At 41.5% G+C, this 26,237-nt stretch overlaps 1 protein-coding gene across 1 annotated transcript in view; it reads left to right on the top strand.

The window, feature by feature from the left end:
• The first annotated feature begins 5,593 nt into the window (after positions 1-5,593).
• Positions 5,594-26,237, top strand: part of SPECC1 (sperm antigen with calponin homology and coiled-coil domains 1) — a 280,247-nt gene continuing 259,603 nt past the window's right edge. Inside the window, exon 1 of the mRNA XM_049109489.1 lies at positions 5,594-5,707. The gene's annotated coding sequence lies outside the window, so the exon portion shown is untranslated. The remainder of the gene's footprint in view (positions 5,708-26,237) is intronic.

Genomic DNA, 26,237 nt, shown 5'->3' with positions numbered 1-26,237 from the left:
TGGGTTGCTTTCAAACATCATCATAATAGAGAAGACAATGAAGCAATACCTACATATTTCTCAAGAAATAAAGTACTGCCCAGGAATTTTGCCCTCAGCGCCAGACTTTTGCAGGACAAAGGCATTTACATTTTTGAGCATGAAAAACTCACAAATTTCCATAAACTGTTCTTGAAGAAACTGCTAAAGGAAGATTCTTCACAAGATGGCATCATGAGATGGGATTACTATAAAATGAGTGTGTGTATGTGGGGTAGTGATCTGACTAGAAAAAATTGGGACGAGAAGGAAAAGCAAAGGAAGGAATATTTAAAGCACACTGATTTCCTCATTTTTTTTTTTTTTATAGCCAGGGATCAAAATATCCCATTTAAAGCTGATTTTAAAAAATCAAGTAATAGAAGTATGTGTAAACATATTTAATTTAATTTATTATTATTATTTTTAAAGGTTTTCTTGGGGTTCCTGGGTGGCTCGGTAGGTTAAGTGTTTGCCTTCAACTCGGGTCATGATCCCAGAGTCCTAAGATGGAGCCCTGAGTTGGGGGTCCCTGCTCAGCAGGGGAGTCTGTTTCTTCCACCATTCCCCCTGTTCATGCTCACTTTCTCTCTCAAATAAATAAATAAAATCTTTAAAAAAGGAAGAAGAAGAAAAAGAAGAACCTGAAAGGCTAGGAAAACACAGCATAAAATAGCATAACCACCAGGTGAATAGGGCTAAACCCATCTATTCCTTCTTTTTTTTTTTAAGATTTTTATTTATTTATTCATGAGACACACACACACACACACACACACACACACACACACACACACACACAGAGGCAGAGACACAGGCAGAGGGAGAAGCAGGCTCCATGCAGGAGCCTGACGTGGGACTCAATTCCAGGTCTCCAGGATCACACCCTGGACCGAAGGCAGGCGCTAAACCGCTGAGCCACTGGGGCTGCCCAAACCCATCTATTCCAAGAAAAAAAGACTTTCAGATTAAATCATAAAACAAACATCGGTGTTTTATTCAAGGGATTTGCCTACAGCAAAGGCTTCAGAAAAGATGAAAAAGGAAGGGCAAAGCTTTATTGGGCTAATGCAAACAAAATTTAGTAGGCTTATCTTAATATCACACAAGGTTACATTCAGGGCAAAGGTAAAAAACATCAAACGAGACCAAGGCCATTTTATAATTAAAAAGGATAATTCACAAGAATATAAAGATATTTGTGCACAGATAACATAGCATCATCATTTAGAAAGCAGGACTCCAGAGAAATAAGGAGAAATAAAAACACAATAGTGGTAAAGGTTTTAATTTACTTCTCTCAGATTCTATCAGGTCAAACTACTTGTAAAGATATGGAAGGCTTACATGACATAATTAATAAGTTCTATCTCATTGATACGTATCAAAATCTGTATGCCCAAAACAGGGAATATACATCCCTTTCCAGGGCTCTTAAGACATTCACAAAAATCGATCCTCGTTTAGACCACAAAGATAACTCAAGTATTTCAAAGATAGAAAGTAGTACAGATAACATTGATCTCAGATCTCTGATCACATGAGATAAAACTGAACATTAATGATCCAATCAGAAACAAGACTCTAATCCCTAGAAGTTTTAAAACTCTGCCACTTTCTCTTGAAATTTAAAAACTCTTTATCAAAGGCAAGTCAAACACCAAAATTTTAGGTCTTCCATAAAACAGCAATAACAGAGAAGGATACATCAGAAATTTTGGAATATATCTAAAGTAATACCTACCTATATCTAAAAACTGCCTCTTAGTCTTAAGTACTTATATTTACAAGTAAAAACTGAATCATTAAGCATCCAATTCAAGAGGTCAGAGAGTGAACAGATGCCTGGGTGGCTCAGTTGGTTAAGCATCTGCCTTTGGCTTAGGTCATGATCCCAGGGTCTGGGGATTAAGTCCCTAATTGGGCTCCCTGCTCAGCAGGGAGTCTGCTTCTCCCTCTCCCTCTGCCCCTTCCCCCAACCTGTGTTCCTTCTCGCATGCACTCTCTCTGTCTCAAATAAATAATAAAATCTTTTTAAAAGTCAGAGAGTGACAAAAATACCCCTTAAAAAAATGGAGAAAAAGGAATTAATAAAGTTAAAGACAAAAAGTAATAAATTAGGAAACAACAACAAAAATGGTAGCACCAAAAAATACATCTATGAAGTGAAATAAAAAATACAATTTTATTTTTTAAAATATTTTATTTATTTATCTGAGAGAGAGCAAGCGAGAGAGAGAATGAGCAAGGTGAAGGATAGAGGGAGAGGAAGAAGCATACTCTTCCCTGAGCAGAGAGCTGGATGTAGAACTTGATCCCAGAACCCTAGGATGATGACTTGAGCAGAAGACAGACACTTAACTGATTGAGCCACCCAGGCACCTCAAAAAATACAATTTTAAACGGTAACATAATTAAGAAAGTAAAAATATGCAAAACAAGAAATTAGGGGGAAATTAACAGGTTCACAAAAGACTGCTTTGCTCCACTTGATGCAAATACACTTAAAAACCTGGATGAATTGGATAATTTGTTGTAAGGAATATGATTTTCAAAAATTGACTCTAAAAGTTTTAAAAATCTAAATTGTGAGATTACTGCAGGAGAAATAAAGAAGGTTGTCAAAGGCTTACTCTCCCCAAAGAAAGCACCAGGCCCAGAAATGTTCAACCAGGCAGTGATCAAATCTCAAAGAACAGAACATTTTAAAGCTACTTAAATTGTTCCAGAGTAAAAACAAAGAGCAAAAGCTTCAAAAATTTTTTATGATGTGAGCATAACATTGATTCGTAGAACCAACATCGTCACATTCAGGAAGAAAATGATAGCTCATGCTCACTTTTGAATATCAATGTAAAAATCCTAAGTATTAGCAAACAGAATCAAGCCACATACTTAAAAAAAAAAAAAAAAAAAAAAAAAGCAAGACACATAAACTTCTTCCAGAAATAAATTAAAAATTTTATTGGGTGGAGAGTACCTTGGTGGCTCAGTCAGTTAAACATCTGACTCGGTGTCAGCTCAGGTCATGATCTCAATGTCATGGGATCAAGCCCTGTGTTGGGCTCCACGCTCAGCACAGAGTCTGCTTGAGATTCTCTCTCTCTTTTGCCCTCTGCCCCTCCCCCCATTTGCACACACTCTCTAAATATATAAGTAAATAAATCTTTAAAAATATTTGTATGAGGAATCTATTATAACCAAGACTTATTATATTCATATTAGGAAACTACTGTCACAGATCTTGCAGAGAGCCTAATGGGCAAGGATGGATGTCTCCTCAGCCCCCAACCTGTGTGGTGAGGCAAATTCTCTGGTCTTTAAGGCACAATCTTCATGTTTCACCCATTTTTATCAGTCAACTTCCAAAGTATAAGATGCTATCCTAGCCCTGTTCCCCATCATTGATACCTCATCCTTCTGTGAACCTACCTGCAAAGTGCTCCCCATACTGACCTAGAATCTTCTGGAACTTCTGCCCTACAATCGACATATTCTACTCTATCCTCAAGCACTCTGAATGGTTCTACGCCTCCAGTTCTGTCTTTACTGAAACACAGACCTCCCTGAGGATGCCTGAGAACACCCGGGCCTGTTGTTCTCTAACACCCTGCTTCCCTTAACTCTTGTCCAAAGTCTTGCTTCTTTAAGATTTCAATCATGTGATATCACCATCCACTCCCCTTGATGGTATCTCTCTACTTTCGTACTCACTGAAGACATCGCTCTCAATGATGCAAAAAGTCATCTGTCATGTGTATGGATATTTTCACATTCACGTTCGTGACCTTAGCTCTTCTGTTCACTCCACTGCTCCCACCGGGGCTGCCCTGCTCACTGCCCAAACTACATAAGGGTACTCGCTGGTCCTGCCTCTGCTCTACATTAGCCACCCATCCTTACACCCTGAGCTGGTCATCAGCAACCATGCCTATTCTCTTACCAGGAGCTGCTTTTTATTTGCTTCTTCAGCTACTGCAATAAGACAAATCTCTGACCCCCCCATCAAAACGCCCAGTCTGTTGAACCCAGTACTTCTTCCCCACCCTTCTTCCTCCTCTACTTCTCTTCTTATTCAGCTTAGATCCCAAGACTCAGTATTCGATACACACATGCACACATGCCATGCCTATCTGTCCTCATAGACAACTTCCTCTTTTCCTTTCCAGAGAAAACTCTGGCTTTTGTCTTCTTTCTTCCCACCTCTTACAGCAGAAGAGGCTACTGTCCAAGCCAGAGTTTCTCAACTTCAGAACTATTGACATTTTAGGCTGGAACATTCTTTGTTGGCTGGTGTGGGGGGGTAGGGGTGGGGGTGGGGCTGTCCAGTGCATTATAGACTGTTAAGCAGCATCTCTGGCCTCTACCCATTGGATGCCAATACTCCTAGTCATGACAACCAGAAATGTCTCCAGACCTGACCACATTTTCCTGGGTCTGGGTGAGGGGTGAATGACCCCTGATTGAGAACCACTAGTCTAGACTCAGCCCTCTCCTTGTGTCTGGGAGTCTACCTTCCCTCTCACATATATACAACCTTTTCAGGAATCATACAATAGGAAATATCTTTTCCTCTCCTCTATAGTCAGAAGCTCTCTCTCAACTGGATTCTTTTAATAAATACTTAAACATCTTAAAACAAAAACAAAAACAAAAAACAAACAAACAAAAACCCTTCCTCAGCCACACTTCCATCCCCCACCACCAGTATCTCTTCTTTCCCTCCCAACCACATCTTACAAGCACTGTTTATTTGCCCTGCTTCCATTATTCTCTATTTGATCGTCTCTCCTTCAAATATGACTCAGGGTTCTTGGCATTCCACCCCTGTAGCTTTCCTGACAGTTTTAAGTGACTTCCATGTCTATAAATGCAGTGGGCAGTTTTCAGCCTATGGCCACAGGCACAATGGAGAAGAACTAGATTGAGGGAAGTAAAGATCATGAATTTGGTCCTGACCCTGTTGAATTTCAGGTATCTCAGAGACATCTTAGAGGAGATATGGGGTGGACATTGAGACACTGAGGCTGGAGTCAGAGGAGAGGTCGGGGCTGAGACGTAAACTGCCTGGGTCTCCTGCAGTGAACGTAGGTGTGTAGGTTGTGGGTGTGTGTGTATGTGTGTGTGGGTAACTAACGCCGTAGGTGTAATGTCAAGTATCTTGGCAAGGGGCGATGGTGGGAAAAGCAATTAGAATCACTTGAAAGTCTTGAAAAATGCATATTCCTTGGGCCCCACCCCCAGTTTTTAATACAGTTAAAACTGAATAGCCTCCCCGTGATGGATAATTTGCATTTCTACAAGTTCCCAGATGATGCTGAAAAGCTGCTAGAACAGGTACCTTGGCAAACCACTGACCTACAGTGCGGAGAGGAGGCCCAGGGCTCGACCGGACCCTCCAGCATTTACGACTCAGAAGCAGAGGTGAGCCCAAGGGAGGCAGCGGAAGGACCAGGCAAGAAAGGACCGCCCCCGGTAGGTTTGGATGGAGAGCGGCCGAGGGCGACGACGCAGAGGCCCCAGGACTACATCTCCCAGGATGCCCCGCGCCGGCTCGCGCCCGCCCCCTGCAGGCGGCTCCGGGAGGAGCGGGTAGGATCCCGGGAACCTTTCGCGGAGCATCGGTGAGCGCGGGGAGCCGCGGCTGCTGCGGGCTGCGGCGGCGGCGCGGCGGGAGCGAGCGGGGCGGGTGAGTAGGGGCGATGCTGGTCGTCGTCTCCTTTGCGCCTCCGCCGCGTCGTCTTCCCGGTGGAGCGGGCGAGCCCTGAGGTCCGAGGGTCCGGGAGCGGGGGCGCAGGACCGTCCGGCTGAGAGGGAAGGCGCACTGCTGCCGTTGTCGCCGCGGTGGCCCCGGTTCCCCTCCGCCCGGCGGGTCCCGCCCCCAGCCCGGGACGGATGTCTACCCTGTCCTGCCCACCCAGCCCGGGAGCTGCGGGAGCGGTGCCGCAGGTGGCCGCGGCAGGGGGCCGCCCCCCTCCCCGCCGGGCCCCGCGGGCTGGCGCAGGAGCCCGGGACCGAGGGCCAGCTGACTCCGAGGACTGCGGCCCTGAGAGGCGCCCCCAGCCCTCGCGGGGGTGGGACAGGTGTGTGGGCACGCCCGACGGGGCTCCCCGGGGCCCCGGAGCCTCCCGCAGCCTCCCTCGTGCTCTTCTCAGCTGTGTGTGTCGGGGACCGAGTAACCCTTGGCCGCCCTCCGCGTCCACAGAGCTCCGGCCCCCTGTTGTCCTGGGGTGACCCGGGAAGGCGCTGGCCGCGCGTCGCCCGGGCCGGCTGGCGGTGCCACAGCGCAGTGCACCTGCCGAGCCCCGGGGGACCGTTCGGATGCTTTGGGGTGGCCGGTGATGCGGAGCCTGCCAGGAGCGCAACAGACACATCCTCCTTCCCCAGTGTCTTTGAAATAAAACCAGTTGTGCATCCTTATTATTTTTTTAAAGGAAGTGTGACCCCAAATATCTTATTTTTATTTTCTGAGAGCTGCAATCTCCAGCAAGCAAGTTTACATAATAAGCAGTATAAGGTTTGAAAAAAATATTACTGTGAAGGTGCTCTGCCTTGCCCTCTATCGGAAGAATTATGTTGGACTGGTTGACATGCTTATCCATTAGCAGCTGCGGTAGCTGGAGGCAGGAGATAAAGTGTTTTTGAGTTAGCGTCACAGCTCAACCCTTCAGGACTCATTTAGGTTTGAGAAGATTTTTGTTATCCAGTTTCAAACACGACCGTATTTCAATGTTTAAGATGGGAGAGGAGAGAAGGAGCAAAAGTTTGTCAACCCTCATTTCTTACGCTACAGAAAAGGGCTTTGCATGAGTAACTCTCAAAGCAAGCACATTTGGCAGCTAAGTCTAGATCTGAAGCTGAACCTTTGTACTTTATCAGTTTTAATAGTATTTCAGTTGATTTGGCTGTTCTAGGTAAATAATATCATCATCTGTTAAGGCGCAGCAGATGTCTCTTAGGAATGTTTGTACTTTTTATTTATCTCCCATTAGCCATCCTCTCTACAGTGTTGACTATTTTGGACTTGGTTTTAGAGGAATGCTCCCATGGGATCTTCACTAAGTATATTTTTATCATATGAAGTAAAAATTTCGTTTATGCCTAAGTACTAAGAGTTTAAAAGGTTGGGGGGGGCGCTTTATTTTTTTTTCCCCCAAGTGCTTTTGTATGGCATGTATTGATATGACTGCATAAATTTCTTCTTAAAATAGGTAACAGAAGGGATAATACTGCTAGATTTTCTGTGTTTAAAATCCTGGGATAAAATAAAATGCACTTTTAGGTTCGGTAGATTTAATGAGCTAACATTTAATTAGAGTTTTGGTATTTATATTTATAAGTGAGATTGGTATATTGTCCCTCCTGCCCCTTTTTTGGGGGGTCCTGGTTCATATTTAGCTTTAGGCTGTCCTCACCGATTCAGATGGGAAACTTTTCATTGTGTTCTATGCTCTGGAACAGAAGAATTATCTGTTCCTTGAAGTTTGGCAGAATCTGACTGCAGGCTGCCTGGGCTGCTGGCGATAATATTTTTAAAGAAGTTTGATATCAGTACTTAATGATCTTTTCTGTTTTTTTCCATGATCATTGATTCTTCTCAGGTTTTCTGTTTCTCCAAAGTCAATCTAATACTTTACATCTTCTTGGAAAATCATTAACATTATTGAAATTTAATATGTGTTAGCATAATGTTGTATATAGTCTTCTGTTGTACGCAAATAGCTCTTCCACATCTATGGTATGGTCCCGGTCTTGTTCAACTTTTGTGTGTGTGCCTTTTCCTTTTTTTTTTTTTTTAAGGTTTTATTTATTTATTCATGAGAGACACAGAAGGGGGGAGGCAGAGACACAGGCGGGGGAGAAGTAGGCTCCAGGCAGGGAGCCCGATGTGGGACTCTATCCCAGGACTCCAGGATCACGCCCTGGGCCAAAGGCAGGCGCTGAACCGCTGAGCCACCAGGCGTCCCTCTAGCAGTTAAAAAGAAGTTTTGTGGCTGGAAGGTTTTGGGATCTCTATTCCATCACGTCATTGAAAGAAAGAGGAAAAAGCAAATGAGTTATCTAATGAACTGTCGGTTTTTGTGACATTTCCCGTTGCAAAATTATAGATTTACCTCAAATTTATTAATTAAAAATTATGTTCTCTGTCTCCTTATTTTTCCTGTTTGACCTGTTGATTCTGAGACTTGCATGAAAGATTTTCACAATGATTCACAGTGTGTTTCTTTTATTTCTATTTGTTTTTGCAATATGTTATGTTTACTGGCCACCCATAAACATTGTCTATATATTTACATGCAGTTTTGAAGTTAAGCTTTTAGACACTTTAAAGCTTTACAATTCTTATGTTTTCTGGTACCTTTTGGGAATAAATAGTCATCTATTTTATTTAATTGTCTTTGCTTTTGATTCTGTTCTGCCTGATATTAATATTGCTACATCTGCTTTATTTTTGTGAGTACTTATCTGGCTTATCTTTTTATATTCATTTATTTTCAATTTTCTATGTTTCAGTTATTACTCTTGTGATTAGCTTCTATTAGATTTTGCTTTATTACTTACTGTTTGTGTTTTTTAAAAAATTATGGTGAAATACATATAAAATTTACTAATATTTTAAGCATACAGTTCACATACTACTGAACTATTAAAAAAACTATTAAGTATATTCACATTATTGTGCAACCAATCTCCAGAACGTTTTCATCTTGCAAAATTGAGACTCTATACCCATTAAACAGCAACTATCCATTCTCTCCTCCCCCCAGCTCCTGGTAACCAGCACCCTCCTTTCTATCTTTATGAGTTTTCCTGTCCTAGGAACTTCATATAAATACCCCATAAAGTACCTCATATAGTATTTGTCTTTTTGTGACTGGCTTATTCCACTTAGCATAATGTCCTAAGGTTATTTGGTGTCATAGTATGTGTCACAATTTTCTTCCTTTTTCAGGCTAATATTCCATCGCCTACATATACCACATTTTAAAAAGAGATTTTATTCATTTGAGAGAGAAAGAACATGAGAAGGAAGAGGAAACAGAGGGAGAAAGAGAAACAGATTCTTTGCTGAGCAGAGAGCCTAACTTGGAGCTTGATCCCAGGACCGTGGGATCGTGACCTGACCTGAAGACAGATGCTTAACTGACTTAGCTACCCAGATAGGTGCCCCTATATACCACATTTTGCTTACCATTACATTTCTCAGTTGCTTCCATATTTTAGCTGTTGTGAATGATACTGCTATGAATATGGGTGTACAAATATCTCTTTGCAACCCTGCTTTCAATGCTTTTGGGCATATACCCAGAAGTGGAATTGTGAGTCATATAGTAACTCTATATTTCACTTTTTTTTAAATAATTTTTTTCAATTTATTTATTCATGATAGAGAGAGACACAGGAGGAGGGAGAAGCAGGCTCCATGCCGGAGCCCGGCGTGGGACTCGATCCTGGGACTTCAGGATTGCGCCCTGGGCCAAAGGCAGGCGCCAAACCGCTGAGCCACCCAGGGATCCCCTATATTTCACTTTTCAAGAAAGTGCCAAACTATTCTTCACAGCAGCTGCACCATTTTACATTCCTAACCAACAGTGCACAAGGGTTCCAGTGTCTCCCCCTTGTCTCCAACACTTGTTATTTTCTGGTGTTTTTTTTGTTTTTTTTTGTTTTGTTTTGCTTTGTTTTGTTTTGTTGACAGCGTCTATCATAATGGGTGTGAAATCTTTGCCTTTCAGTAGGCAGCTTTAACCCATTTATATTTATTTCAATTATTGATATTTGGGGGCTGCTTCCTGCCATCTTATTTTATGTTTTCTATTTCTTCTGCTTATTTCCTGGCAGCCACCATCCCTTTATTTTTGTTGGATTGACTGAATTTTTCGTATTCTGTGTTATTTTTCTCAAGACATGGAAATTACAGAGATTATTTCTACTTTGTGGTAGGTACCTTTAAATTTGGAGGCAATTTTTTATGGAGGTACAACATAAATGTATAAAGTTACACAATAATAAGTGTATAGCTGTATGAATTTTGACAGGGTGAACAAACATGTACTCAGCACTCCAAACAAGAAACAACCTTGTCAGCACTCTAGAATCTGCCCTCATGTGGCCCACCACCAAAGATAACCACTATCTTGACTAGTCATTATCCTAACACCACAGGTTAGTTTTACCTGTTTTCGTACTTTATATAAATAGAATTATACAGTATGTACTCTTTTATGTTCAGTTTCTTTCCATCAACATTACAGTTGTGTGGTTTGTCTATATTCCTGAGTGTAGTTATGGTTTGTCCACTCTCATTGCTGTATATATTCCATTGTGTGTATAACCACAACATAGATATCCATTTCACATGCTTGACATTTGGGTTGTTTGCAGTTTGGAGATATCATGAATAGTGCTGTATGAACATTCTAGTACATGTCTTTTGTTGAATGAATGTATGCATTTCTGTCGAGTATATATCTAGGAGGGGAATTGCTTGGTCATGGTGTGTACATGGGTTTAAGTAAATACTGATAGTTTCCAATAGTAGGTACCTGAGAAGGGTATGTGGTTGCTGCACATCCTTGCCACCTCTTGGTAACTTCTGTCTTTTCCATTTTAGTCATCCTGGTGGGTATCACATTGTGGTTTTGATTTATTTCCCTAATGATAAATGAAATTGAGCTCTTTTGTTACCCTTACATTTTCACAATGTCTAAACATTTTTTCTCTTGATGTTTAAAGATAATCTGCATATATGAATTCTTCGTGAGTAGAGCAAGAAGGAACCTTAACATGACGTTTAATTTTTTTTAAAGATTTTATTTATTTATTCATGAGAGACACACACAGAGAGAGAGGCAGAGACATAGGGAGAAGCAGGCTTCCCACAGGGAGGATTCCCAGGACCCTGGGATCACTACCTGAGTCCAAGGCAGACGCTCCACCACTGAGCCACCCAGGTGTCCCTAACATGACTTTAATTCTGTCTCACATTACAATCATATGGAATTTGGGGCTTTTGTACATTACACATAAACAGTTATGTTTTACTGATTATTTGTTCATCAGTTGTAAGTTTTGCCGGTTATTTGCTTATCATTGGTTCTTTTATCTCTTGTTTTTCTACTTTTTGGATTTATTATTGGTTAAATGAGTCCTCAAGGAATTTTTTTTCCCCTTGAGATTTTGTGGATGGTAAACTTTCTGAGCCCTTGCATGTTTAGAATATTTTTTACTTTGCTTTTCTGCATAAGTACAGTTGACTGAGGATTGGATTCTAGCTTAAAAACCTCTGCATTTTGGGGCACCTGGGTAGCTCAGTCAGTTAAGCATCTACCTTCAGCTCAGGTCATGATCTCGGGGTCCTGGGACTAAGTCTGGTGCTGGCTCCCTGCTCAGCGGGGAGTCTGCTTCTCCCTCTTCCTCTGCCTTTTCCCCCTTTCCCACATTCGTGCTCTCGCTCTCTCTTAAATTAATAAAATATTTTTTAAAAATTTCTGCATTTTGAAGATAATTCTTCATTATCTGCTGCTATCTAATGTGGTTGATGAGAAGTTTCTGCAGTCTGATTTCTGTTTCTTTATGGCTAACCTATTTATTTTCTTTGAAGCTCTACCATTTTTTTCTTTTTCCTTGGTGTTCAGATATTTCACTATTGGTCCAGGGATCATTCTCTTTTTCTCCCTGCTCACTGCCTGGTGGTCCCTTTCTTTCCAAAGATTAATGCATTTCTATTACATGAGAGAAGTTTCTCTTTGAATATTTCCTTGCCTCCATTTCTTTATTTTCTTTTTCTGGAATTACTATTAAATAGTTATCAGAATTTTGCAATTTATCTTTTATGTTTCTGGACTTTCTTCTCAAATGATCTGCCTTCTTATCTTTATGGGCCGCATTTTGGGAGCTTCCTTACTTGGACTTTCCTGTTCACTAATCTAGTGTTTGGCTTTGTCCAATCAACTCTCTGGTCCATCAATGTTGATTATCATACATTTAACTTTCAAGGTCTCTACTTTATAAAATTTAGTTTTTAGAATAGAGAACACATTCAGTGTTCAAAACTCATACTGTATTAAAAAGCTATGAGTTGGGATCCCTGGGTGGCGCAGCGGTTTGGCGCCTGCCTTTGGCCCAGGGCGCGATCCTGGAGACCCGGAATTGAATCCCACGTCGGGCTCCCGGTGCATGGAGCCTGCTTCTCCTTCTGCCTATGTCTCTGCCTCTCTCTCTCTCTCTGTGACTATCATAAATAAATAAAAATTAAAAAAAAAAAGCTATGAGTGAAAGGTCTCCCTCCATCCCTTCCCCCATCTGCCCACTTCTCCCTTATGCCACAAGCAGGTAGCCACGTTATTAGTTTCTTATATGTCCCTCCGAAGTCTCTTTATGCAAATACAATTAAATATGAATTCAATTCTTAATCCCTCCTCTTTTTTTTCTTGCACAGATAATAGCATTAGTCCATGTACTGCCCTTCACCCTGCTTTTTTATTTCACGATGTAGAGATCTTCACCTCTCAGCTGCTTGCTTTCCTAGTTAGAGTGTCCCCTCAAATCTTCCCAGGGGTGTCTAATAATTTCTCCCATGTGCTCTACTAACTCTCTTTCCTTGGGTATATCTTTTATTGACTTGATGTTCCCATTTTTTGATGTTGAATAAAAACTTGGAGACTCTTCCTCTGATGATCATCTTTGAGTTTGAGGACTCCCGTTTTCCTGCCTGTGGTATTGTGATTGCTGGTGATTGCTGAAGAGTTGCACTGAGCTACCCGGTAGCATGTATATTCCAAGTGAGTGGGCATTTGTTGTGGGTGGCTCAGTGTATGTGGGGAGGGGTCCAGTACTCCAGGCCATTCTGACTGCAGTTCCCCAGTCCATCAGGTTGTCATATTCCATCCCTGCCCCTCTTTCTCTCTGAAGACTCAGAGCCTTGAAGCCCCTTATCATTTTCCACTGGATGACAGCCTCCTCTCAGGCGTGCATGGGGCTGTGCTTTGCTCAGGCAAGCTAATTCTGAGTACTCTCTGCCTTTCAGAAATTTCTTAGATGTTCTAGTTACCCAGTGGCACAGTTTCTTTTTGTCAAGGTCTCTTACTGATTTAATATTCTTTTGTTTTTTATTTTTAAGATTTCATTTATTTATTTGAGAGAGAGCTTGCACAAACATGGGGAGTGGCAGAAGGAGAGGGAGAAGCAGACTCCCTGCTGAGCAGGGAGACATGGGGCTCCATCCCAGGAGCCTGATATCACAACCTCAGCCAAAGGTAGAAACACTTAACTGACTGAGCCACCCAGGCACCCTCTTACTGATTTAATATTGTTAAAATAATGTTTTTGCCATTCCATAGAATTTTAGGCCCCCCCAGAAAACAGAAGTATGTGTTTAGTCCATTATCTTAGCCCAATCTCCAATATTATCTTTTATTTAGAATTTATCTGTATGTCAGAGGTCTGCAAGACCATCCCCAGATTTGGTGATTTACAGGTTTCACAGACTCAGCATATTGTCCTACCCATGTCTATGATGTATTACATTGAAAGAATACAAAGCAAAATCAGCAAAGGGAAGAGGTGCACCGCACCAAGTCCAGACAACACTAGCTTCCAGGAGTCCTCTCCCAGTGGAGTCACAGGACACGTTTAATTCCCCCAGGGTGAGTTGTGACAGCACGTGTGTCATGCTATCTGCCAGGGAAGCTCACTAGGGACTCAGAGCCCATGGCTTTTACTGGGGGCTCATCATTTAGGGACCCTCTGCCTAGCACATTTCAAAACTTCAGACTCCCAGGAAGGCAGGTGTTCAGCGTGAACCACGGTGTTTGTACAAACAGTTGAAGCCAGTGGGACAGACTCTTATCAGTTCTGCAAATGTTGGGAACTACCCCCCCCTTCCAGCCCCTGCCCCAAACCTAAGTTCCCTGATGTCAGCCAAGGTCTAATCTTGCAAGCAGGAACTTTCTGAGATTGCAGTATCAAGCCTGCTATGTTAATTCCTTTCTGCAAAATTTTCCTCCTAGCTTCCATGGAAAAAGATGGATACCATACCTGGAAATGGCTTCCCTCTGCCAGATTATCAAGTGTTTTTTGCCCTTTGTGAGGAGGGAGCAACATTTTTTAATATTAAGATGAAAACAATGAATAAATCCCTGTTTGCTGACTTTGGAAGAAGCCAAAGTACAGCATGCCAAGCAGCCTTGAAAGGATATCAGTGGCAGAGCATGGGGGAACCACTCAGCTATTTTAAATTATTTTTTTCCCTTACTGGTCTTTGGTCACTTCAAGATGACAGGTGGCTTATCATTGAACACAGCCATCTGCTGCTTAATATACACCTACTTCACAGAACCATTCTGATCACCCCAGTCTGTGTCAGCCTCTGTTCACCAAACTCTGGCCATGGCTCCACTTGTGGAGCATTTCATCACTTCTCTTCAGTGGTTATCTTAGATGGTTTTGTGGCTTCACCATTTGAATCTGAATTTAATTCCCCCACTGAGAATTCCCTGAGGACCAAACAGCAGCTCTTATTCAGTTATGTTAGCCCTGCCTCTCTAGTAGGGTGAAATGCTTACAGTTGGTGCCTCCTAAGGCTTGTTGAGGGAACAGCTACAGGAAAGTAGGAAACCATGTCCTCCTCATTCTGTCTGTCTCCTGCTTTACTTGTGGCTGATTTTTGTTCTGTGACGACGATAGTGACGTAAAACACCAAGCTGGCATTAATTGCTTGGATCCTCTGTCTGAGTTTTGTCTCCCCGAGCAGCAGATGGTATAATTAAAGGTTTTTGTTCGAGAGGTTTTTTGAGGTCACTAAACCTGCGTGAGGGCTCAGATTCCCAAACCATTTTTTTCTACCTAGCCCTACGGGATGTGTCTGGTTGTAGACTTGTTTCCTTCCTCTCCCCATGTTTTAGACCTCAGGTGTGGGAAATGATTAATCATAATCTCATTCTTAGCACTTTATCATCATTGATCCATGCAAGCCCCTCTCTAGTCTTGTGTACTCATTCATTCATTCATTCATTCATTCCTTTCTATGCTGTGTACCCCATATTTATTCTCTCCCACCCGCCACTGCCCATAGCAAACTATGTTAACGTGTTTAATATACGTGCTTTTGTTGTATGTATCCTTAAAAATGTGTACTGCTTTGTGTGCATGTGTTTTTCATTTACATAAATGGTGTCATGTTATAGTTCTTGTTCTCTGTCATAGTGTTATCATTCACCCTATATTTTTATGTCCTGTCCCTATTGCTGTGTGATTATCTGATCTGCATATCCACTACTTTTTGCCCTTCTCTCATCTGGTGATGAACACACAGACATCAATCCCTACCCCCAGACACTTCAGATGATGCTGAATGGAACTCTTGTACATGTCTCCCAGATGGTCTATTTGAGAATCTCTTGGGATTTAGACACAGGAGCAGGATTTTTTGGTCATAATATGTGCCTCTGGTTATTAGAACCAAGTCCTGCCAAGTCAATCTTCAGCGTGTCTACACCACTTACCTTTCCTCGCAGTGCATAGGATTTTAGTTTTACCTTTTTTTTTTTAAAGATTTTATTTATTTATTCCTGAGAGACACAGAGACATAGGCAGAGGGAGAGGGAGAAGCAGGCTTCATGCAGGGAGCCCGATGTGGGACTCGATCCCGAGACCCCAGGATCACGCCGTGGGCCAAAGGCAGGCTCTAAACCGTGAGCCACCCAGGGATCCCCAGTTTTACCTTTTGATGTGTTAGTTGATAGCACTTTAATAATCAAGACATTTCACATAAAAATCCATTATCTCTAGCCCCTGCTGAGTAAATAGTATTTCATCGTTGTCTGAAGTAACAGACTGGTAGGCTCCTCCTTTAGCTACAACATAAGCTGTCTCTGATCCCACTCATTCTATTGACCTCCTGGTTCCTGTAGTTGTTGGGGTTTATGGCCAGCCCCTGTTGAATATAAAGTGATAACTTGGAAATAAACAAGCTGTTGCTGACATTCATGAAGATGTTAGATGAGTATGGTTATGGGGTCAAGTGGACTTAGCGTTGCAAGGACAACAGTCGTTGTATCTCGACATTGAATGGATATGAGTATGGTAAGAGAAAACAGATTGAGTGTGCCCACCCTCTTAGAGCAGTAATAACTCATCCTTTTCATCCCTTTCTGGATTGTCTCTTATTTTGATGCACAAAAGGCCACATAGCTCAGTGGAGTCTGCATGAGTGGAAGCTCTAAACCAGGGGTTTGAAAACTTTTTCTATAAAGAGCCAGTGAATATTTTATGACTTCTAGGGTCAGACAGTCTCTCTTATAATGACTCAACTTTGCCCTTATAGTCAAAACCAGCTAGAGACAATAAGTGATATGTTCTATTCATTTGGCCCACAGACTATAGTTTGCCAACTTATTTTTTTCCTCCTTCTCTTGTCTCTGAGGTGCATGTCTATAGCATTTACTTAATTGACATATAGTAAGTACTACTGTGTGCCAGTGCTAAGATTATAGTGATGGATAAGGTACAAATCAGTTATTAAGCATAATGTTGGGGTGGGGAGACAGATGAGTGAGCAGACAATTACCCAAAAAGATAATAGGCCAGGACCAGATGGGCACCAAATTGGGCATGAGGTGTGAGACAGAGCAGCATATCAGGCAAGACTTAAGGAGAAGAGATCTAAAATAAAGGGGGAAAAGGAATTAGGTGGGACAGGGGCAAGGGCCTTGAGTGTTTAATTCACTATAGCTGGAGGGAAAGACCAGGATTTTGTGGTACAAGGAGGGAGGGAGTTGGGATAGATGTAGCAGGGGCGCCACACAACCAGAAAGTGGGTAGCAGGAGTAACAAGAAAAGGATGGAGTTCAAAGCCCACAGGCAGAATCACAAATGCTTAAGGTTGAAGGTGACAATTCTACTGCTATTAAAATATGTCAGAAAATATGAAAACATAGAAAGTTCTCCAAATAATTTCACAAAGTTAAAGTATCCCTCATAGAGAACAATGGAAACCCACACAAGTAGACTATAGACCAAAGATCATGTGTGATAAATATGCACAGATCCTGAGTAAATGGCAATTGAGACACCTGGGTGGCTCAGTGGTTGAGCATCTGCCTTCAGCTCAGGGCGTGATCCCAGAGTACCAGGATGGAGTCCCTCATCGGACTCCTGGCAGGGAGCCTGCTTCTCCCTCTGCCTGTGTCTCTGCCTCTCTCACTGTGTCTCTTATGAATAAATAAATAAAATCTTAATTAAAAAAAAAGGCAAAACAAATTCAGTAGAATTAAAAGAGTAATAGATTTTGGCTAAATAGTTTTTTTTTTGAAAAAAAAAATAGTTTTTTTGTTTTGTTTTGTTTTGTTTTTTACTAAATTGCACATCCAGCACATCACCCAACACAGGGCTCAAACTCATGACTGTGAGATCAAGACCTGAGCCAAGAGTTGGACACTCAACTGACTGAGCCACCCAGGTGCCTCTTGGCTGCATTGTTTTTATGACAGGAATTTAAGAATGGTTTGATATAAGGATATATGTCAGTTTAATACATTGTGTAAATTATAAAAGGGGAAAACTATATAATCGCATTGAGAGGTCCTGAAAAAGTGCTGAATAGAATTTGACTTTGAGTCTTGTCATTCCTTGAAAAGCTTTTGTGTGCTCGGCCTTCAACGCGTGCAAGCTTTCCTGCTTGCCTAACTCTCTCACCTTTTTTATTTTGCTGGCAAATCCTTGCTCATTAGTTGTATAGTTTTTCATTCATCATGCTTTTTGTGACTCCTCCCTTGTGTACTCAGTTTGGAATAAATTACTTTCTTCTCTCTAGTGCAGTAACGCTCCATCCATATCTCTGTCCTTGGCGTTTATCATGACCATGGATGGTCATTCTCAGTTTCTCTTCGTACTTAGTTATTTCCTTCTGTGGGAGCCAGGTACCGTGTTAGATGCTGGAGATACAGAGACAGATCAGACGTCGCCTGCTTATCTGCCTCCTTCACCGTCAGTCCCCACCACCCTTCTCCTGTTCTCTATGTTGAAGGGAGCTGATTCTGTCCACTTCATTTTGCAGGCTCCTTTGTCAAATGCCCCTGAGTAAAGGTGACTAGGGAAAGCCTCTAGTGGAAGATTGGAAAGTGAGAGGAAGGGGAAACCTGGGGATTTCTGCCCCAACCCCCACTGTTTTCTGCTTTAAACAGTATCTCGGGGGTGGATCCATCTCCAGCTGAGTGACACTGGCCTCTGGTGATACCACCTTCTCATTTTCCCCTCTAGCCTTAAGTAGAGGCTATTCATAGCAAGTGTCCAACTCTTGCTATTCTCTGGGGTGGCCCACCATCCCACCATCCCATTTGGCTTCTTGGCCCTTCCCCAAACCTTATAATTACTTCCTGTATTAAATTCCCTCTATTGAGATACCTCTTTTGAATTCTGTTTTCATGATTGGACCCTGCCCGGTGTAGACAAGAACACTACTTCTCTGTGCACATAGTCTTGTAGGACAAATGAACATTAAAACAACTAATTTTTTTTTCTGTTCAATGCTTCTTCCTTCCTTTTTCTGGAAGTAGACTTCACTTTGGGTGCAGAGATTGGCCATGAGCCATATTGAAACAATCATAGAACTTCATACTCCCTGTTCACAAATATTTTTCCAGGGGTGACCACATCATCCATACCAGGCTAATCACTTTTCTTTGGATAGTTCAAAATGGAGCCAGTAGAGCAATAGGCCCCCTTTGTTCTCAAGAGTCATAAGAATTGAGCTCCACGGGAGCTTAGGCCTAGTTTTGTTTAGTATAAGTCTCCAGTGCATGGTAACTGCCCAATAAATACAATTTCATAATCTAAGATGCTAGCAATTTTAAAACAATTATTTTATGTTCCACTAAAAAAGAAAAAATACTGTCAAACTATGATACAGTGTTCTTTATTAGGTACATCTTTTATTTTACACTTACTGAAAGATCTTTGAGAGTTATTTAGACATCAGTGTAGGTTATATTCCATTCTTGTGCATGTGCACCAAGGAAAATATAAGTGAGATAAATTGGTTAAGGTAGTTCTGAAACTTCCTCACATTTAGAGTGTCTTTTTTTTTTAAGATTTATTTATTTGAGAGAGAGAGAGGTAGAGAGAGAAGGAGAGCATGCAGGGAGAGGCAGAGGGAGAGAGAGAGAAGCTTTAACAGACTCGCACTCAGTGTGGAGCCAATGTGGGGCTTGGGCTTACCTCCCTGAGATCATGACCCAAGCCAAAACCAAGAGTTGGATGCTTAACCAACTGTACCACCCAGGCGTTTCCAGCATGTCTCTCTTTTGAATCATTTTTTTCATCTAAGTCATTTATGTCTGTAATTATTCTTTTTTTTTTTTAAGGACTTTATTTGAGAGAAAGAGAAAGAGAACATGAGTGGGGGGCGGGGCAGAGGCAGAGTGAGAAGCAGACTCCTCTCGGGCATGGAGCCCAATGTGGGGCTTGATTCCAGGACCCTAAGATCAGGACCTGAGGCATCTGGGTGGCTTAACCGAGCCAAAGGCAGACACTCAACTGCTGAGCCACCCAGGTGCCCCTTGATGAGCTATTCTCTAACTGCCTGAGTTTGCACATATCCACACATGGGCAGTGGCAGCCAATGGCAGCTGTTAGAGGTATGCTGACCTCAGGGATGTTAAAGTGTGTGTCTTAGAATTGATGGACTGTGGTATTTGTGAAATTAATTAACTAAATGAATCCCATGCTGCCTGAACCTGTAACCTCCATTGAGAGAATGAAGGTAACCTACAGAAAGGCATGGAGAGTGGGTGGGTGTTCCCAGATTCATTTGTTCCACAGACCATAGCCACCTCTGGGCTTTCCACGTTTATTTATGGAAACTGATAATTCCTCCCCTCTTGTTTTGTAAAGCTAGTTCAGATTGGTTTAATGTCACTGGCAACCTAGAGAATCATGACTAATATAGAAGCTTATAAAATGACTGTACACAATGCGGTATGGGCAGAGATTAGAAGTGTATGCAAAGCTCAGAAGTAGCACCAAGGAGAGAGGACAACTCTATCAGAGGGTCCCTTATACGCGGAGGTGTTTAAGCTTCAGCTCCCCTGACTTTCCCAGGTGAGGTGAGAGTCCCTTCTTAGATGCCTCTCAAGGACCTCATACACACGCCCACTTCAGATCACTTGTTTCCCCTCTGCCTTTCCCACCACTCTCTGTTTCCTGAGATGGGAGTCACAGACCCAGCAGATAATTGTTGAACAAATGACTGGATGAGTTTTGAAGAATGAAGAGAAATTGCTCATAGACAGGGGTGGGAATAGTGCTCTAGGAAGAGAAACCAGAAAGCTTGGTGGGAAACAGACATGGAAAAACAAGATGTGTTCTGGAAACTATGTGTAGTTGGAAATGTGGGGAGAGGGAACTCAGAGCTGGGATTTAGGAAATGAGCCTGGAGGGACAGGCGAGAGGATGGGCTAATGCGTCATGTGAAGATGCTTGGACTTTATTCCATAGGCAGTTGGAACCATTGAAGTATTAAAACTTTTTTATTGCGGTAAAATATACATAGCATAACATTTACCATCTTAACTATTTTCGGTGTATATAGTACAGTGGCATTAAATATATTCAGTGTTCTGCAACCATCGCCACCATCAATCTCCAGAACTTTTTCATCTTCCCAGACTGAAGCTCTGTCCCCATTAAATACCAATTCCCCATTCCCTCTCCCCAGTCACTGCAGCCACCTTTCTACTTACTGTCTCTACGAATTTGATTATTCCAGATAACCTCATGTAAACCACTGAAGTATTTTTAACATAGTGCGTAAATGGATTTGCATTTTAGAATGTTCATGCTGGCAGTTTTTTTAGCGGATAGATGAGAGGAGGAAGAGGCTGAGTGTAGGAAATCCAGCTAGAAACCAAGGCTTTAGCAGTGGGATGACAAGAAAGGAAAGGATGTACCACTAAGAGTATAGAATCCTCAGGGTCCTGGGTATGAGAGTCAAAGAGAAGAGCTGGTTTTGACACTGTTTTTCTCTGGCTTGGGTGATACCAACCACGATAGGAATCTGAGAGGAATTTCAGGTTTGCATGGGTAACAGAAGTGTGAGTACCCTGCCCATAGTCCCTTCCTCTCACCACTTCTGTGAACGCAGGCCTGCCTTCCCATTATGAGCATCTGCATTTCTTTGCCTGCGAGTTTCCTAGTGTCCATGTTGCAGCCCAGAACAGCAGAGTGAAAGTGCCAGGGAATCCACACCCTTCCAACTCCCCAGAAACCCTCAACCAAGGGTAATGGTGTATGACTACCCCATCTCCTTGCTCCTCCAGTGGGATGGTGCTGGTGTGTATTTATATGCTGGTTCCCAGAGTTTCCCAGTGGGATTAAGCTCTAGGTACCCACAGTGGTAACTTGCTTGGTGAAGCACACTTTCATTCCAGGCTTCACCTTCTTACTCCTCTCAAGACTCCATTCAAGTCTTCTGAGGTCATCTCCCAAATAGTTTATTCTCAGATCTTTATCTTAAGGGTGTAGATTCGAGGGAACCCAAATTAAGATAGGGTGTGGAGAAAATGATCCATTTTAAGTGTGGCATCCACAGGGATGTGTCTGTTATGCTTTGGGAATCTTTGTCTCTGGTTTAAGGTAGATATGGATTTGGGAAGACAAGTCATCTGTTCTTGGAAGTTAAACCCATGAGAGTGGGCAAGATTGCCTGGGAAGAGGTAGGATGGAGAAGAGAACCAAGGCTAGACTCTTGGCAAATGCCAGCCTTTAAAAGTAGGAACAAGAAGAGGATTCTGAAGGGCTGGACTGGATCAGCCAGAATGGAGAGGAACCAGTAGAAAGGAGAAGGAGCTCAAGTGGAGGGGAGGGTGGGAAGGTAAGAGCAGGATTGACCTTGGAGCAGAAGCTGTCTACTATTTCTCCTCTCTTAGTAGAGGCCAAGGAGCAAAGATGGTAATCAAAAATTATTTGTTCTGCCTCTTGGTGAAGGATGCATAGTTAGCCTCTGTCAGGACTGATTGCAGGCATGATATGTGACGTGGGTAGTTACTTGTTGGTAAGCTTCCCAAATTCAGTTCTCTGGCTTCTTTATGCTTTCTCAAGAGAAGCAACATTCCTTCCCTGGAGACCAGAAACCACAGTGTTCTGGGTGTCCCAGGGGATGCCAGACCTAGGCTTCTATCAGAGCCTCGGTGGACTGTTATCCATTCTCTCTAGTTTCCACCCTGTGGTAAACAAAGTCTTCTTCATGGTACTTGATTTGAATGGAATTCTACAATATGTGGTCTTTTGTGACTCAACTTCTTTCACTTGCCATAATGTCTTCAAGTTCATGTTGTAGCGTGTGGCATTATGCCATTCCTTCTTATGGGCAAATAGCATTCTAGTGTATGGTACCACTCGTTCATCCATTCCTCACTTGACGTACATTTGAGCTGTTACTACCTTTGCTATTATAAATAATGCTGCTATAAATACCCACTCACATGCTCTTATGATTTCTGTTTTCTTTTTTTTTTTAAGATTTATTTATTTATTTGGAAAAGAGAATACACACATGTGCATGGCGGGGGTGGGTGGGGGAGAGGCAGAGGGAGAAGCAGACTCCCTGCTGATCAGGGAGCCCAACGAGGGAGGGGCTCAATTCTGGGACTCTGGGATCATGACCTGAGCTAAGGGCAGATGCTTAACCAACTGAGCCACCCAGGTGTCCCAAGTCCTTATGGTTTCATATGTTTTCATTTTGGAGGATATATATATACCTAGGAGTGCAGTTGCTGGGTCATGTGGTAACTCCATGTTTAATCATTTGAGAAGCTGCTAGGCTGTTTCACGAAATGGCTACACCATTTTACATTCTCCCCAACAGTGACTGAGGGTTCTGATTTTTCCACATCCGTGTCAAACATTTGTTATTATCTAACTTTTAAATTCTAGCCTAGTGGGTATGAATCTAATTATGGTTTTGATTTATACTTTTTTGAAGACTAGTGATGGTGACCATAGTTTCATGTCTTTATTGGCCATTTATGTATCTTTTCAGAGAAAGATATATTCAAGTCCTTTGCTCATTTTATTTTATTATTTTTAAAAGATTTTATTTGTTTATTCATGAGAGACATAGAGAGAGGCAGAGACATAGGCAGAAGGAGAAGCAGGCTCCGCACAGGGAGCCCGATGTGGACTTGATCCTTGAACTGGGATCACTCCCAGAGCCAAAGGCAGACGTTCAACCACTGAGCCACCCAGGCATCCCATCCTTTGCTCATTTTAAAATTGAGTTGTTATGTGGTTGTTGTTGTAGAAGTTGTTTATATATTCTGATTATTAAACTTGTATCAGTATATGATTTGCAAGTAGTTTCTCCCATTCTGTAGGTTGTCTTTTCACTTTCCTTTTTTTTTAAGGTTTTTTTATTTTATTTTATTTATTTATTTATTTATTTATTTATTTATTTATTTATTTATTTATTTATGATAGTCACAGAGAGAGAGAGAGAGGCAGAAACATAGGCAGAGGGAGAAGCAGGCTCCATGCACTGGGAGCCTGATGTGGGATTCAATCCCGGGTCTCCAGGATCACGCCCTGGGCCAAAGCCAGGCGCTAAACCGCTGCGCCACCCAGGGATACCTCTTTTCACTTTCCTGATGATGTTCTTTTAAGGAGAATTTTTAATTGTGGTATAGTCCAGTTTATCTTTATTTTTGTTGTGCTTTTGGGAATAATTCTTTACCAAAACTAAGGTCTCTAGGATTCACCTCTATATTTTCTTCTAAGAGATTTATAGTTTTAGCACTTTAAAAAAATTGAGGTAAAATTGACATAGAACATTGTATTAGTTTCAGGTGTGCAACATAATTACTAGGTATTTGTATATATTGCAAAATATGGTTTTAGCTCTTACGTTTAAATTTTTGATCCATTTTGAGTTCATTTTTGCATATGGTATGAGATAAGGGTCCAATTTTATTTTTTGCATGTGTCTATCTGGTTTTCCCAGCATCATTTGTTGAAAAGACTATTCTTTCCCTGTTGAATGGTCTTCGAATCTTTTTTGAAGTTTAGTTCACCACAGATGTTTGGTTTTATATTTTTTACTCTCAATTCTTTTCAGATGATTTATATGTCTACCTTTGCACCATCTTGATTAATGTTGCTGTGTAGCAAATTTTGAAATTGGGAATTGTGAGTCTTTTGGCAATTCTGGACCTTGCAATTCCATGTGAATTTTTGAATTAGAATGTCAATTTCTACAAAGAATTCAGCTGGGATTTTCATAGGATTATGTTGAATCTGTAGATCAATTTGGAGAGTACTGCCATTTTGACATCAAGTCTTCTAATCTATTAACACAGAACATTTTACTATTTATTTATTCTTTAATTTCTTTCAACAATGTTTTATAAATTTCACGGCATAAGTTTGGTACTTTTCTGGTTAAATGAAGTGTTTTATTCTTTTTGACATGACTGTAAATGAAATTGTTTATTTAATTTCATTTTTGGGTTGTTCATTGCAAGTGTATAGAAATACAATAGATTTTTGTATATATATATACTTTTGTGTATATATATATGTATATATATACACAAAATACCTGTAACCTTGCTAAAGTTTATGAGTTCTAATAGTTTTTTTAAAGATTTTATTTATTTATTCACAAGAGACACAGAGAGAGAGAGAGGCAGAGACACAGGCAGAGGGAGAAGCAGGCTCCATGCTGGGAGCCCAATGAGGGACTCAATCCTGGGACCCCGGGATCACTCCTTAATAGTTTTTTAATTAGGTACCTAAGATTTCCTAAATACAAGATCATGTAATCTGTGAATATAAGTTGTTTTATTTCTTCTTTTCCAGTCTGGGTGTTCTTTCTTGCCTAATTGCTCTGACCAGAAGCTCCTAGTACAATGTTGAATAGCAGTGGCAGAGAAGACATCTTTGTCTTTTTTCTGATCTTAGCAGGGAAGCATTCAGTCTTTCACCATTAAGAAAGATGTTAGCTGTGGGGTTTTAGTGATGACTTTTTCAGGCTGAGGAAGTTCCCTTCTAGTTTGTTGATTGTTTTTATCAGGGAAGAGTTTGGACTTTGTCAAATGCTTTTTCAATATCTTAAGATGATCATGTGATATAAAAAATTTATTCTCTTGAAATGATTAATTGATTTTTGGATGTTAAACCAACCTTGCATTCCTGGGGTAAATCCATTTGGTCAATGGTATGCAGCTTTCTGTGTGTGTGTGTTGTTGGATTTGGCTTGCTAGTATTTTTTAAAGGATTTTTATATGTTCATATTCAGAAAACCTACTGATCTATAGTGGTTTTTGTGATGTCTTTATCTGCTCTTGATAGTAGGATAATAGTGGTCTGATAAGATGAATTGGGAAGTATTCCTTTCTCTTCTATTTTTGGGAACAGTTTGTGAAGAACTGACACTTAAAATTCTTCCTCGAATGTATAGTAGAATTCAGCAGTGAAATATGGGCTGGATCTACTTTGTGAATAATTTTTTAAATTACTAATTCAATCTTTTCACTTGTAATAGCTCTTTCAGGTTGTTTATTCTTCTTCTTTTTTTAAGACTTATGTATTTAGGGGATCCCTGGGTGGCGCAGCGGTTTAGCGCCTGCCTTTGGCCCAGGGCGTGATCCTGGAGACCCGGGATCGAATCCCACGTCAGGCTCCCGGTGGATGGAGCCTGCTTCTCCCTCTGTCTGTGTCTCTGCCTCTCTCTTTCTCTCTGTGTGACTATCATAAATAAAAAAATAAATTTTTAAAAGATTTATTTATTTATTTATTAGAGAGAGAGAGAGAGAGAGAGGCAGAGACCTAGGCAGAGGGAGAAGCAGGCTCCCCATAGGGAGCCCGATGCGGGACTTGATCCAGGATCCCAGGAGCACACTCTGAGCCAAAGGCAGACAGTCAACCACTGAGCCATCCAGGCGTCCCTCAGGTTGTTTATTCTTGAGGCAGTTTTGGTAGTTGGTGTGTTTCCAGGAATTTTTCCATTTCACTTAAGTTATCTAATTTGTTGGCATACATTTGTTCATAGTATTCATTTATAATCTTTTTTATTTCTGTAAGGCTGGTGGTAATATCCCCTCTTTCATTTCTGATTCTATCATTTGAGTTGTCTCTCATTTTTTCTTGGTCAATCAAACTAAAATTTGTCAATTTTTAAAAAAGATTTTATTTATTTATTCATGAGAGACAGAGAGAGAGGCAGA

This window comes from Canis lupus, chromosome 5, assembly GCF_003254725.2.
Source record: "Canis lupus dingo isolate Sandy chromosome 5, ASM325472v2, whole genome shotgun sequence".
Taxonomy (NCBI): domain Eukaryota; kingdom Metazoa; phylum Chordata; class Mammalia; order Carnivora; family Canidae; genus Canis; species Canis lupus.
The sequence above is the reverse complement of the archived record's forward strand: the minus strand, read 5'-3'. Positions and strand labels throughout refer to the sequence as shown.